Source organism: Vulpes vulpes, chromosome 3, assembly GCF_048418805.1.
Source record: "Vulpes vulpes isolate BD-2025 chromosome 3, VulVul3, whole genome shotgun sequence".
NCBI classification, from domain to species: Eukaryota; Metazoa; Chordata; class Mammalia; order Carnivora; family Canidae; genus Vulpes; species Vulpes vulpes.
In genome coordinates, this window is record NC_132782.1 from 105,436,649 (window position 1) to 105,452,096 (window position 15,448).

Genomic DNA, 15,448 nt, shown 5'->3' on the forward strand with positions numbered 1-15,448 from the left:
ACTGCATGGAGCCTTTTTCGACTGATGAAGTAAATTCTATTCCACACAGCAACAGTTTCAAGTAAAATTACAGATTCTTCGCCACCTCTGGAAGCACCTTCCTGCCACACCCCAGCCCTGCCTAGAGTCCAAGGCTCTCAGAGATCTAGGACCTATGGCCCATCCATGTAAGACAACAGACAAACATGACTGCACACGGAGACACCCACAGACGCACTTTTCACAAGACATCACCACAGGAAGTGCTGCTGAGGGTCCCATTGGCCTCTCCCCTCCCCATTGCAATTTAAGTCATTTCCCCCACAGAAAAAGTCAGGTAGCAACAGTCCATCTCCTCCTATATGCATCTTGACAGATTATGTTTTCTGGCACATAGTTGGCTGAATGAATGTTGAATGAACAACACATCTTAAAGTCTGTATATGAAATCAAATCTGAGAAACTGTTGCTTTAAAAGGACTTGGAAAGCAGATCATTTAAAGCAGAGGGGCCAACACAAATGCCCATAGGGCCCAGGAAGGTAGAGAGTGAAAGAGACAAGCTAGGCAGGGACACATCTGGAAAAGGGGCACTGCCACCCAGCCCCCGACAAGCACAGACCTACTGTTGATGGATCTTTCTTTCTTTTTTTCCCCAAGACAAACCGGAAATAAAAATTTTATGGGAGATAGGTCTTGGTGGTTGAACACGGTCAATAAAATCAATTTCAAAAATTTATCAGTCAAATGAAACCAATCTGTGGGCCAAATGCAGATGACATTGCCAGATTTGAATCTCTAATCAAAGAGAGTCCCACAAATGAGTTCCTCTTGAAGGGGAAGAACACTTTGTCATCACAGTTATGGCTCCTTTAGCCGTCTGCTTTACCAATCAAGGTGCAATAGATAATCCACGCACAGGGGGCTACATGGTGCCCAGCACACAGTGACGATCCACTCTAGTCTAGTCCTGTCTGTCCCTGAAATGGGACTCTCAAGGGAAGACAACAGAGCCTCCTGGAAGAAAGCCCCAGACCTCGGTCTGCAACATCTCTCAAGACATCAAAAGGTCCATCAATAGGCACTTACAATTGAAGATGCCCTAAGGGAAGAGGGTTCATCCGAGTTGTACTTCATTTTAAAACATCCCAACCATGTTCCATATCAGAAAGGGAGACAGAACATGGATGGGATGTTTTAAAATGAAGTACAACTCGGATGAACCCACTTCCCTTAAAGACTTCTAACTCTGGGAAACGAACTAGGGGTGGAAGGGGAGGTGGGTGGGGGGTGGGGGTGACTGGGTGGGTGATGGGCACTGAGGTGGGTACTTGACAGGATGAGCACTGGGTGTTATTCTATACGTTGGCAAAGCTTTGCGCAGTGGCAGTATCGTAGCCAATGAGGTTTATCCGAGGCGTGATTATTGCTAATTGAAAACTTTTCCCTATACGTTGGCAAATTGAACACCAATAAAACTATTCTTTTAAATAAAAAAAAAAAATCCCATCCAAAGTAGCTCCAGACTGAGGGTTGTAAATCAACATTTATCATCTCATCACACTGGTTTCCAGCCATAACTCAAAAATCTGCAAAGAATGGTTTCAGAATAGACACTGCCTTTGAAGTGTGATTTTTTGTCCTTATTTCCTTTTATCTAAAAGGGACAATCTTTTGTTCTCCAAAAAAATGAACCTCCCAAATGTTTACAAATGGACCCACTGGCTCCAGGAGGAAACAAGCATTCCCATGAGGGCACATGAAATGCAGTGAAATGACAAAGCAAATGATGGGACACAGGACAGCTGGACACAGCCAGGAGAGCGGCTGCTGGCAAGACGCTCAGCCAGGTCTCTGAAGACCAGACTGGACTTGGCTAACCATGCTCTTTCCCCAGACTGTCAAGCAACGATATGAAAGCTCCCCAAATGTAGGCTCCATGGGGGATGTAGACAGTGGTCCAAGTAGGACCTTACCACTTGCTTGGGAGGAAATCCTTATCAGATGACATGGTGAGAGAAACATACAGACATGGCATCAGACCGACCTGGGTCTGGATCTGGACCATGAGCCACAAGCCCAGCACCTGCAGCATGACCAGACCCACAGCAGGGGCGTGATGAAAAGCTGCACATTAATGAGTGAACAAAGCTTGAATTCAACACTTCATCCTTTCCCATCACTGGCCTCATAACATCATCTCCCTGAGCTTCAGGTTTCTTTTTTTTTTTTTTTAATTTTATTTATTTATGATAGGCACACAGTGAGAGAGAGAGAAGCAGAGACATAGGCAGAGGGAGAAGCAGGCTCCATGCACCGGGAGCCCGACGTGGGATTCGATCCCGGGTCTCCAGGATCACGCCCCGGGCCAAAGGCAGGCGCCAAACCGCTGCGCCACCCAGGGATCCCGAGCTTCAGGTTTCTTATCTCTCCAAAGGGGAAAACACTGCCACTGTACTGAGAGTCGTTGTAAAATTTGGTGACTATGAACCATGGCACCCAGTCCTTCATGGGGGTTACAGATTCCCATGCCTCCTTCCTTCCATTCCCTCCCAGCAGCCACTGGCAGCACAAGTGGCATAAGCACCCACTAACAACAGGAGCAAGGCTGCCAGGAGGGTCTCAGGGCTGGCCCGGAGAAAAGCTCCACTGGGTGGAGCTGAAGCTTGAAGGACCAGAGCAGACATGGTGAGGAGGGAAGGAGGATAACTGAGGCCAATGGAAAAATCATGGAGAAACAGACAGGACTGGGAGGGCTGAGGACGAGTCTGCAGAAAAAAAGCGTGGCAAGAAAGAAGTGACACAGGTCTGGCTGGGCAAGTGCAGATGAACCCCAAAGGTGAACCTCATGACGGGTTCTCATGAGCCAGAAGCATCTGCTGAAGGATCCTGGGGGAGCCCACAGACATCCCACCAAGCACCAGGTCTTTCTCAAGCTTTTTGACCATGGCCTTAAACATGATCAGGATGGGAGAGGATTTGAAGGCATCATTCCAACAGGCAAAAGGGATACATGAAGATTTACATGCATATTTAAAGTATCACACCAATAAAGCTGCTTTAATCAGACATTACTAACAGGCATGACTACTAATGAGCTCCCTCGGCTACAGGCAAAAGTTAAATGTTACTCAGAATCCATGGAAAATGACGGCACTTCATGCAAGGAAAAAACAGAAGCAACCATTTGGCAATGAGGTTGGGACACACACACATGCACACACAGGTACACAAGCACATACATGCACACACACACCCCTTGTTCTGAGCCAGACTAAAAGTTCATCTTCCTGGACTATCATCTTTTTTCCCCGAGGTGAACAGCAATAATATTGACGGCAACAACAACAATAGAAATAACGCTTATGCTATAAATTATGTCATTCTCAGAACATCCTGCAATAGGTGTTGTGTTGTTCCCATTTCAAAGATGGGACTGGGGTCCAGAAGGCTGGGTGACACAGCTGCAAGACAGTAAAAGACAGCCCCAACGTTTACCTGCATGTCTTCAAAACAGAATCTACCTTCTTCTAACTATAGCACGCACTGACAATAAGAAAGGCCACATACCACCCCTTAGAACAGAATCAGCAAACTACACCTCCCAGGCCAAATCTGGCCCATGGCCTGTTTCTCTACACCAAGGTTTACTGGAACATGGCCACGGCCACCTGTCTACACAGTTTGTGGCTGCTTCTACATCACGATGACAGCGACCAGAGGGCCTCAAATACTTCCTATCTGGCTCCTCACAGGAAGAAGTTTATCAAGCTCTGGCTTAGAATAACGGGGAGGTGGTGGCTGTAGGCTTCACTACTGCACCCAGGCCAGCTCAGCAAGAGAGAGCAGTTCGGCCACCAGGCAAACCCCGAGCCCAGGTTGGGTTCCGCCACTCCGCTGCTTGACCTGAGGTAAATGACTCACCATCTCACCGTCCTGTGCTGTTTCTTCACATGGGCAACAGGGTAAGCCCAGCCAAGGGTGTCCCAGCCTCAGCACCACTGACATTTGGGACTTGGCACTTCCTTGCTGCGGGGTGTCTAACATATTGCGGGATGTCAGGAGCATCTCTGGCTTCCACTCATGTAGCCAAGAGCAATCCCCTCCTAGTTGTGACAACCAAAAGTGTGTCCCAACAATGCCCAATGTCCCCTGGGAGTACAATAACCACTCCCACCCCACCCCATGGAGATTCCCCAGACTGCCCTGTCGCAGGTATGGAGATTAGCTACATCATGCACACACAGCGCTCAGCATAGGCCCTGACCCCGGAGCCCCTCTGCTGCAGTAGCGGGCGACAAGGAAGGTTTAGCAAGGTGGCATCTGAGGACAAGAACCCAGTGCCACTGGATGCATTCACTGGCGGTGTTTTTGTCCCTATAATTAAGAGACAGAGTAGATATACATTCCCCAAGTTTTGTTAGTGCTTCTCAGTGAAATCTCCTTGGGTCAAAAGGGTGACAAGGGCCAGCCTGGGACCCAGACCACACATTCAGATCTGTCTGTGGGAAAAGGCACCGCTTCCACACTAGCCCACAAACCCACCTCAGGACAACACCTGACTCACAATCCATCCTCCACCTGCAGTCCCTCTGTCCACACAGACATACACACAATTGCAAACACTGCGATCCCTTTGGGAGGATAGTCCTTCGTCAAAGCATAAGAAGGACAAAGGAATTTGTCTGAAAAGCCCCAGCTAAGTCATCTATTGTTGGCTGAACAGAGAAGGGCCACTTCACATGTGTACAAAACATCCCTATTCCGCCCTCTCAAGGGACATAAAGCAGGACTCAGCACCAATGAACCGTGAACTTGAGAAGGCCAACACGTGGCCGGGAAACGTGCTCCACATTTGGCAAGTGTAGACACTAAAATAATACACATTCTCATTTACTGCACAGGCCCATACATGGTACAAATCACTCTCGGGTCATTTATGTTACCAATACACACAATCATAAGAGCCATTGGGAGAGGGAGGTCCAATTGAGAATCCAAATTATCTTCATGTGACAGATCTGTTCAGTGCCTTAGATTCACTTGTCAGGCACTCTGCAAGGGGGACAGCAAAATCCAGAAGCCAGAGTTCCCTGCTCCTAAGAGGTTGGAGAGGACACCCACTGCTGTGGCAGCCCGGCATCTTCTTCCCATCCATGGTAACAGAACAGGTAAACAATTATTTGTACACCTCTGAGGAGTAGGACGCCAGGGGCTAACACCCGTGTCAGGCCCTCACCAGTCAACTCAGCCCCCACCCCCACTGCGGCCGCCACCACCAAGTGGCCACCGAGACTCCCCCCCAGGCCTTCAGCTGGAGTTGCTGAGCTTTCAGGATGGAGGCCCACGGAGAATGAAGCCAGCAGGAGAAGCAAGGAGGTGGAGTCCTCATCCATCACCTCAGCGCCTATATCCAGCCATCCACCCTTCCACAAGTCTGTTACATCGGCCAATCAATGTGGCTTAAATGATGCCCAAATCATGTTATGATGGGTCTCTGGCAATCTTAACAGAAGGAAGCCTAACAAGTGAGAGGAGTCTGTAAAGAGTATGATACAAGCACAGTCAGCTGAGCTGTGATAGGAAGGGATTCTGATTCAGAGGATGCCCAAGGAAAAGGATCAACAATCCTTCTCAAGAGGGGCTTGAACGCGGCAAGACAAAGGAGGGTGACTGATGCATCAGAGAGCTGGGTCCTCTGGGGACAGAGAACCACAAATCCTGGGCACAAGAGCATCAGTCACGCTCCACAAAGCCATGCTGTCTGCCATCTCCCCTTGGCCAAGAGTGAAGAGCTTTGGGGCCAAGCCTGTGCTTCTGTTTCCTGAGAGCTGTTGCTAGCACAGAAAATACAGTCACTGGGGATGTGAGGCAGTCGAGAGCCTGCCATTTCCCTTCTAGAAGGGCTTTCTTTACGTTTGCTAAGATACTTGGAATCATCACTGAGTCCATTTTAGGATTAGCTGCTTTAATAAACACTTTATCTGAAAGACCAAGGTTATGCCAACAGGCTGGAAATGTCTTTGGTTGAGAGAAATAATAATAGGAGTGAAACAGCAAAAGCAGTACTTAAAACAGAATAGCTAACGTTCATGGAGGAGTTCTCTATGGGAGGCATGGAGGTACACGCTTCCTATGGAGATTTTCACTCCATCTCCCAAGTAGTGTAAAGGTCGGGGTGGGGGGAAAGGGGGGAGTTGGAGGCTCCGCCAAGTGGTGGCCTGCCACAGAACACGCAGCAAGCCACAGCCCAGCTGACCTACTACGTGACAGGGTCTGAATATGGACTCTGGGTGGTGCTGCACTCCACAGGGAGGTCTGGGGAAACCAAGAGAATGAGGCCGTGATCCAGGCTGGGGACCAGAAGGGCATGGTCTTGCTCGCATTCTGTGAGGGTTGCTCAGACCTAATCCCAAACGGTCACCTCACTGGAGCGAGCCTAGCAGGTGGCCCAGCGGAGGAGCCTTCCTCCTCATCCTCCCCGCACGCATGAACGGGCCTGCATTCTCAGATTCCTGGGCGCTTTCTCTCCTATGCTCCGTTTTCGTGCACTCAGAGATTCCACCTGTTGCGGGCTGGATTGTGTGCTCTCAGCTCAAATCATATGTTGAAATCCTAGCCCCATAACTGCAGAATGTGTGTGTGTTTGCAGACACTATATTTTAAAGAGGTGGATTAAGGTGAAAAAAAAAAAATCACTGGGATAGGCCCTAACCTGCTATGACTGGTGTCCTCATGCGAGATCAGAACACACACAACATGCACAAAAGGACGACCATGAGGAGAAGGTGGCTGTCTACGAGCCAAGGGAAGAGGCCCTGGAGGAAAGCAGCTTGGCTGGCACCCTGATCTTGGACTTCCTAGCCTCCAGAACTGGTGGAAAATAAATGTCTGTCGTTTAAACCACCCGGTCTGTGGTACTTTGTCATGGCAGCCTGGGCAAACAAATCCATCATCCTACCTCCTTAGCTGGAGGAGCATCTATCCAGCTGTGAAGACCCCAGATCTACAAAGTTGTTCTGTCATCAACACCAAGGGAAATTGCAACCGACATAGGAGCCTTGAACTCCTGCCCCCAAGAGCTGCTGTGCCAACCTGCCTGGGACAGGCCTACAGGATCAGCCCTCCTGCTCTCTAACGCAGCAGCCCAGTGCTCCGTCAGCCAAGCAGGGGGCTGCAAGGCTCTCCGCCCCACTCCCAGTGGCCATCGCCACCCCCAGTCCAGCATCTCCCCAACATCCCTGACAACGGCTCACAGCGACAAACACACTGGGCTCCACCTACATGGGGCTGCCCCACGGACCCCTGCCACCTGGCACAATCACCCACACATGCACACCCCTGCCCCCCGACTGCATCATTCAGACCTCTAGGCCTCCTTCTCTGCCCCCTCCCCACGACACTAGGTACTACTATTATCCCCATTTCCCCCAAGAAACCTACAGCACTGCTCCAGGGGCGCAGACTGGGAAGTGATCTAGGTTCTAACCCAGGCCGCCAGAGTCCAGACTCTCTGGCTGGGGTCGGCGAACCAAATCTGGCCCCGCTGCCTATTGCTGCATATCAAGTTTTACTGGAACATAGCCCTGCCCGTTTGTTTCTGTGTTTAGTTAGGAGACTGTGACAGAGATCCTTTGTCCATGAAGCTGAACTTATTTATTATCTGCCCCTTTTCAGAAAGTCTGCTGACCTCGTTCTAGACAACTGACCCCACAGCACGCCCACCTGATTCAATGTTTCCGGGACTCTCCCAAATCTGACTGGCCTCTCACACCCAGACAGATGGGAGTGAGGGGGGACAAAAATTCTATTTAAATCTAATCCTACGGATGAAACAAAGAGCAAACCAATTTCTCTGCGGATTCTTTTGTTCTCAGAAATTGCCAAGATGTCAACCTCACACAAGATAATAAATAAGAAGAACCAGCAAAGTGCCTCCCAAATATTTAATTAAAGCATTTTATCTGCTTCACCACCTGGGAACAATGGGCCACAGGTTGGAAGATCAAGTCTAAACCTTAATGTTGAATTCTTGGTTTTATAAAGTGCTTGTCACAACCTTAATATTACTTAAATGTAGTTTTTTTCCTGTTATTATTAATTAGGTTTTCCCTAACAGTCAGTATCACAATTACCCTTCAGAGAAGACCTGCCAGGATGCATGTAACTAATTTTTGCAAAGAAAACCTTTTCTGAATCACCCCGAGCTGGCTTTCCAATCCCTCCTGGCAGCCACAGCCTCCTTGCCAGATTGAAATCTGCTACGAAACTGCAAATACATGCCCTGCGGCCTTCCAATAGTGCGGCTCCTTCTTGCGAACCCCTTTCAGAGGGGGCAGACAGGAATGGCTACAGTCAAAATGTAGACATCTCGGATTTTCACTCCCTTCTTCCCATCAGAGGGGCCCGCAGAGACGTAGAAATGGGACAAGCCGCCTGTGCAAGCCAAGATCCAGCAAGGGAGATGCAGTCACGACTTTGGAGTCGTTGCATGTTTTTAGTACCTCTTGCAAGGTTACTGCAACAGTGCTGTAACCTGCCTACCGTTATGGGGGATTATTTTTTTTAAAGATTTTTTTTATTTATTCATGATAGGGGGGGTGGGGCAGAGACATAGGCAGAGGGAGAAGCAGGCTCCATGCAGGGAGCCTGACGTGGGACTCGATCCCGGGACTCGAGGATCGCGCCCTGGGCCAAAGGCAGGCGCTAAACCGCCGAGCCACCCAGGGATCCCCTGGGGGATTATATAAAGGGCCAGGGGTAGGTGAGGAAAAGAGCGTTCTGGGTGAAGTCGCTAAGAGCTTGTGTCCTGGATGAGGCTCTGCTGCTGTTTCTGCTGCTCGAATTCCCTTCATTATCTTTCATTACCTGACAGTTACTGGAGCTTTAGTAAAGGCTGTCTAGTTGGCTGCGGGGAGTGGGAGTGGGGGTAGGGGGTCAGTCATTTCCCAGATAAGTCCCTAAATCAAGAGGACCATCTGCCAGCTGAGCTGTGCTCATGGCAGAGGTTACCAACAAAGAGGCTCTGAGATGGGCAAGGAGCCAGATGTGAACTTCAAGGTCAACATGTGGGGAGCAAGAAGGAGGATAGAGCCCAGACCAGTAGATGGACCCAGGCCAGAGACTGCCAATAGCTTTTGCTTGGCCAGTTATTATATAATTAAAGAAAGAGAACATAAGCCAGGTGCCAACAGTGAAATGCCAAAGGTATCCCCACAGAACAAAAGTCAGATGTTGCTGAGGGAGGGCCACCCTCTTGAGACAATTCCTAACTCCCTCTCTCCTCTATCCCTCCTGAATGCTGCCAACCTGGACCCCCTGCACCACTGGGGTCTGCTTTCCCAGCACCCCTCGACTGGCTGGTGAGGGGCTGCTTTGTTTCCCAAGGTTCCAAGGATGTCACTCTCAGGTCAACCAAGGACACCCCCAAGAGCCCATGGAATGCTGGTTTAATCATGAGAAAGTTCTACTCACATGGGAAAAAACAAAAAAAAAGACACTGGTGATAGGTTGACTTGGGTCACTGAAGACCAGTGTGATCTCAAGCCCCACAGGGAAACTGAGGAAGTTTGCTGTATTCTTCGCAGGGTCAGTTTGCTCACAAAGCACTCAAAATTGATCTCTATTTTAATATTTTTTTAAAGATTTATTTATTTATTTATTCATGATAGAGAGAGAGAGAGAGGCAGAGATACAGAAGGAGGGAGAAGCAGGCTCCATGCCGGGAGCCCGAAGTGGGACTTGATCCCAGAACTCCAGGATCACGCCCTAGACCAAAGGCAGGCACTAAACCGCTGAGCCACCCAGGGATCCCATTTTAATATTTTTAACTTAAAAGTCACTCTTTAAAAAAACACGGGACAGGGGCACTTGGGTGGCTCAGTGATTGAGCATCTGCCTTTGGCTCAGGGAGTGATCCTGGGATCAAGTCCCGCATCAGGCTCTCCCAGGGGAGCCTGCTTCTCCCTCTGCCTATGTCTCTGCCTCTCTGTCTCTCTCATGAATAAACAAAATCTTAAAAAAAAAAGAGAGAGAAAAGAAAAAAGCAGGGGACAACTCAAATAATTCAAACCAATAATAATAAGCTTACATTTATCAGCTACATACCACATGAAAGAGATTTCAAAATAAGATTCCATTCAATCCAATCACTCTGTGAAAGATACTCCTATTACAGACGTAGAAACTGAGGCATAGCAGTGAAGTGATACTGTACTCAAACTCATCCCCATCCCTCCTCTTCAGAGCCCCAGCTCTTCACCACCCCACAGGTGTTTACCAACCCCCCGCATGGATCTCAGCACAGGGACCGCTGGCTGTGGTCCTGGACACCACAGAGGCCCAGGCTAACAGCCCTTCTCTTCTTTATACATCCCCAGTCTCTCTGAGAACTCAGGACCACCTCTGGCCTGGTGCTCTGCTCCTTTTTTTCACCCTGGGGCAGCCGGCGGCTTCAGGCTAGAAACTATCCATTGTTGTGTATTCACCACGGTGTGTCTGCTGGTATTTTCTTCCAGTGGCAAACAAAACTGCTTTTTCTTTACAAATAAATTAGCTTTAGGGAAGGAAGGAAGGAAGGAAGGAAGGAAGGAAGGAAGGAAGGAAGGAAGGAAGGAAGGAAAAAGAAAGAAAAGAAAGAAAGAAGAAAAGAAAAGAAAAGAAAAGAAAGAAAAGAAAAGAAAAGAAAAGAAAAGAAAAGAAAAGAAAAGAAAAGAAAAGAAAAGAAAAGAAAAGAAAAGAAAAGAAAAGAAAAGAAAAGAAAAGAAAAGAAAAGAAAAGAAAAGAAAAGAAAAGAAAAGAAAAGAAAGCCAACTTAGGGTAAATATTCCATCAGCACTGGTGGGCAGACACCATGAAAGTTCTAACATGGGAAGGTCTCAAGGGGAAGGCTCAGCTCTAATAACTGCATCACGACGGGGTCCCACAGAACAGCATGGTTCTCCGGGGCACTGAAAAGTGGGAGAGCTCTAATTTAGAGTTGTTTAGTCATCATGTTTCTCTGCTTTTTTGCTTTGAAGGTTATACATAATCAACAAGATATACACTGCAAACAAATACATATACTATGGATTCTTGTTCTCAAGTGGGATCTGTGATCAAGGAAACCTGTCCACCCCAGGACAAGACTCCCTGTATTTTCCCATGGGCCAGAACCCCAGCAGACCTATAGTGATCACCTGATGGCCTCTACAGTATCCATGCCTTGCCCTTCCTTGGGATGGTCTCTGATTTCCAGCAGGGACCCTGTAGAATTCCGGGCTAGTAACCTCACCCAGGTCTGGGGTGGAATGTAGGATTAGATGGGTTATTGATGAGGGTTTTGTAATAGAACCAAGAGAGATACCAAGAGAAGCAATGAGGGGATGGTAGAGAGGGTGCTCCATGAGCTCAGGGGGCAGGACCCCAAGATGGGAAAGTAGGGGGAGCCCCACATACCAAGGGCCTGTGGTAATGTCCCTATGGCCCAGTGGCCTGGAGAAAGTAGCAGTGCCCAGCAGAGGCTCCTGCCTGCAAATGGCCTGTGCATGGAGTGCTGGAGCAACCATCTCCATGCTGCAGATGGGAAGACTGTCTGCCCATGTCCTCTCTAGAGTGGCCCTGGGTTCCTGCAAAATGCTAAGGTGGAAAGACAAACTTCCAGGCGGTAGGGAGGACCCCACAAAAATGACTGATTAGATTTCCTCTAACATGGCAGGTAGGAAGTAAGCTGAACAAGAGGAGTATAAGTCAAATTTCTTTAATTAAAAAAAAAAAAAAAAAAACAAATCAGGTGTCATTTCTAACCCCAGGGACATGGGGCTTCAGCCCCTAGCCACCACTCCATGGTCAGTTTTCAATCCAACAGCCAAAATGAGCCTTTTAAAACCTGCCTCTGCTGAAAAACTCTAATGAGTTCCCACATGACCTCAAAGACCTCACTTTCTGCCATCTTCCCAGCTTACTGGGCACCAGGCCCGCCCTTACTGTTCTATCCCATGAGGGCTGTAGGAAAGAGCCAGGAGGGAAAGGCACGCAGAGCAACAGGGAGAGGGAAGGAGTGAAAGGCAGAGAAGGAGGTACACCCATTCTGAGCCCACGGGGGAACAGGACAGACCTTGAGGTGGGAACTGGGGCTGCAGCAGTGAGGCACCTCGGGGTACAGAGAGTAACGAGTAACCTCAGGTAGGCAGGGATGGCCCAAGGTGACCAAGAATACCACCTGGATTCAGGTAAAAGGGGTCACCTTTCACATGTGACACTAGCCTAGGTGCAGGTCAGCCCCATCGCTACGGGAGCTCCCCCAAGTCCTTCCACCTGTGAGGCTACTGCCAGGCCCTCCAACTTACCAAGCTTGTTCCTGCCTCTGGCCTTTGACCTTTGCTGCTTCTCTGCCTAAGACACTCTACTACTAGGCCTTTGCACTTCAAGCATCACCTCCTCAGAGACCAGGGACCATCCTCCTATCACCCTCATCTCCTAGCAGTCACCTATCACATCACCCACTTTCTTCAGAGTTGCTGGCTCCATCTGAAATTGGCTTGGCTTTATTTTTGTGCTTTTGTTGGGCTGTCGGTCTCCCCCATGAGAACATCCACTCCATTCCAGCAGAGTACTTGTGGTTAATTCATTACCCCTTTAGGCCCCCAGCACCTTGCTCAGAACATGTGCTCAAAATCTTCTTAATTCTTTAGTGTTGACAATCCTCTAGACCAAGGTCAACCAACTACAGATGGTAAGCCAAATCCAGCCCACCGTCTGTTTTCATAAAGTTTTCCCAGAAGTACTACAGACTGGGTGACTTAAAACCACAAGTATACTGCTCCTGGCTCCCGGGGCTAGAAGCCCAAGATGGAAATGTTAGCAGGGTTGGTTTCTCTTTGGATTACAGATGGCTACCATCTTGCTGGATCCTCGTGTAGCCTTTCCTCTGCGAGCACATAGCCCTGATGGCTCTCTCTGTATCCAAATTTCCCCTACACTCACCAGTCTTACCGACTTAGGGCCCCACTCTCATGACCTCATGTAATCTAAATTCCTGTCTTCAAGGCCCGAACTCCACATACAGTCACACTGGGGGTTCGGGATCCAATATAAGAAAGGGGGGGGGGCAGATACACAACTGAGTCCATAAAGACCGCAGCCACACACATTTGTTTACATATGGTCTCTGGCTGCCGTCATGCTATAGCAACAGACCTGAGTGTCACACAGAGCATCAAATATGCAAAGCATGAAAAATTTACTACCCAGTCTTTCACAGAAGCTTGTGGATTTCTGGTCTAGAACAATGCCCTGTTACATTTAACGTGTAACAACGATCCTCATTTTTCCCCAGGATTCCTGATCAGAGGACACAATCTAAAGCCCTGTCCGCAGCACCTGGGTACTGTCACTTTGCTTCACCATCAACGGTAGTTTTGTCCCTCCCAAGTCAGCCACCAAGGCTCCCGAGATTCAGGAATATGAAGCCAGAGATTATAAATTCAAGCCCACAAAGTCAGAATGGAGGTACACCCAGGGAATTAAACTGAATCACCTACCAGATGTCAGCCCCAGAGCAATTTGGCAGGACGCAGGTTTGCTGACACTACTTCCATAATTTAGGAACCACTCAAGGGCTGTTCTAGTGACAAGGGACTTTGGTGTTCGAGGCCTTCTGGTACAAGACAGAGTGATGTCGTATGTGTCACTTTTTATCTACCAAGATCTATTAAGGGCCAGAGATATGACTGGCTTCCAGTCCTCTTGTGGCTTTTTTTTTTTTCTTTCTACTGAACCACAATTTCAATTAGAGTCAAAGAGCCTTGGTTTCAAAAGCTCACAGGGAAGTTGCTGAATACCTGATTTCAGGTTGTTTAAAAAACAAAACAAAAAAAAACAAAACAAAACAATAAAACACTTTAAAAGTGCTTCCCAGGCACCAGGCACTGCTCTAAATCTCTTCATGTCCATTAACTCATCCAGTGCTAGCTGAGACAGGCGCTATTATGATCCTCATTTTACAGGTGAGCAAAGGGAGACTCAGACAAACTAAGTAGCTCAGCAAAGGTCACATAGCTACGATTTCAGGGAGCAAAGATACCAACCCAGGCTGTCTGAATCTAGCATCTGTTCCCCACCATTACTCCTTTCTTCCCTGTCAGGGGCAACTGATAGGGACAGGTCACATGAGTGGTCCATTCATCTAAGACCTATTTCTAGAATTACTGCAGCGAGGAGATGTAAAAGAACAGGGTTGACTTAGACACTAAAGAGGTGGCTTGAGTCCAGGCTCTGCCATTAATGGCCTGTGAGCCTCAGCTGCCATAAAGTAAGATCATAAACACTCTAGTTATTCGAGTGGCTCCAATTTACTGAGCACCTATTATATATGGACTCATTCTCTCAACCAATAGTAATGGGGTGCTCAGTGAGGTGGGGCTTGCAGCCAAGCGGTAAAACAGACCAAAAAACCAAATGCTCAAGCAAACAATCAGAGATTAAGACCTGAGATAATGCCCCAGGGGAAAGGACATGCCACAAGAGGTATGCCAGGCACTGTCCCAGTGTACACCCTGGGTCACGGGAAGCCATCAGGAGACGCCCCCTGAGCCTTCGACTCCTGTCCCCCTCGTAACAGAACTTGTGGATGACACCATGACATGTGTCCAGCAACCTTTGGGAGGACACCCACTGAGGAGCGGGAAGGAAGGTGCTTCACCCAGAAGGATTTTGAAAAAACGACTCCTCCAAGTCCCCAACAGCATTTCTGAGGAACAGCTTGATGGTGTAGCCGTGGGCCTCAGCTCCAAAGTGGTGATTATTAATGGGCAGCCCGGACAACTTTCTAAAGGAAGCCTTCTTTACTTTCTTTTTACTGCAGCACGTAACTAGGTTACAGTCCTCCCAGGGATGCCTCATCCCATTATCTACCTCCTTCTTCCCTCCTTGCACAGTGATTATTTAATAACGGGCTTTCCTCTGGGGAAATGTGCTGCTGGCTCGCCATGACATCTCCCCGAACGGGGGCCTTTCAGGAAGGCGCTCCTGCAGTGGGCCACCACTCCTCCACATGCTAGGACAGCCTTGCTTGTTCTAACCTCACCCTTTTTTCCCCCTACAACAGCTTCTCTGAGGTCTATGGACATACAATAAACTCAGAATCCAAGCGTGTAGTAGGGGAATTCTGACATGGGTTTACATCCATGAAATCATCATCACAGTCCAGGTAGTGAATGTACCCATCATCCCCAAAAGTCCCCTTTGGTAATCCATCCCTTCTACTCCTTGCCATCTCCTAACCTCAAGCAACCATACTCATTTGCCTTCTCTATATACATAGATTAATTGGCCTTTTCTTGAGTTTTCCATAAATGAAATCATAAAGTAAACTCGTTTTGGTCTGATTTTTTTCCCTCCTCAGCGTAACTGAGATTCATCCATACTATTGTGTATCCACTAGTTTGTTCCCCTTTACTGTACAGGCATACCACGTTGCGTATCTACCTATG

General features: G+C 48.4%; 1 protein-coding gene and 1 pseudogene across 2 annotated transcripts in view; one reads left to right on the forward strand and one right to left on the reverse strand.

The window, feature by feature from the left end:
* Positions 1–15,448, reverse strand: part of SNX29 (sorting nexin 29) — a 534,000-nt gene that overhangs the window by 213,430 nt on the left and 305,122 nt on the right. The window lies entirely within an intron of this gene.
* LOC112923400 (U4 spliceosomal RNA) lies at positions 1,351–1,474 on the forward strand (annotated as a pseudogene).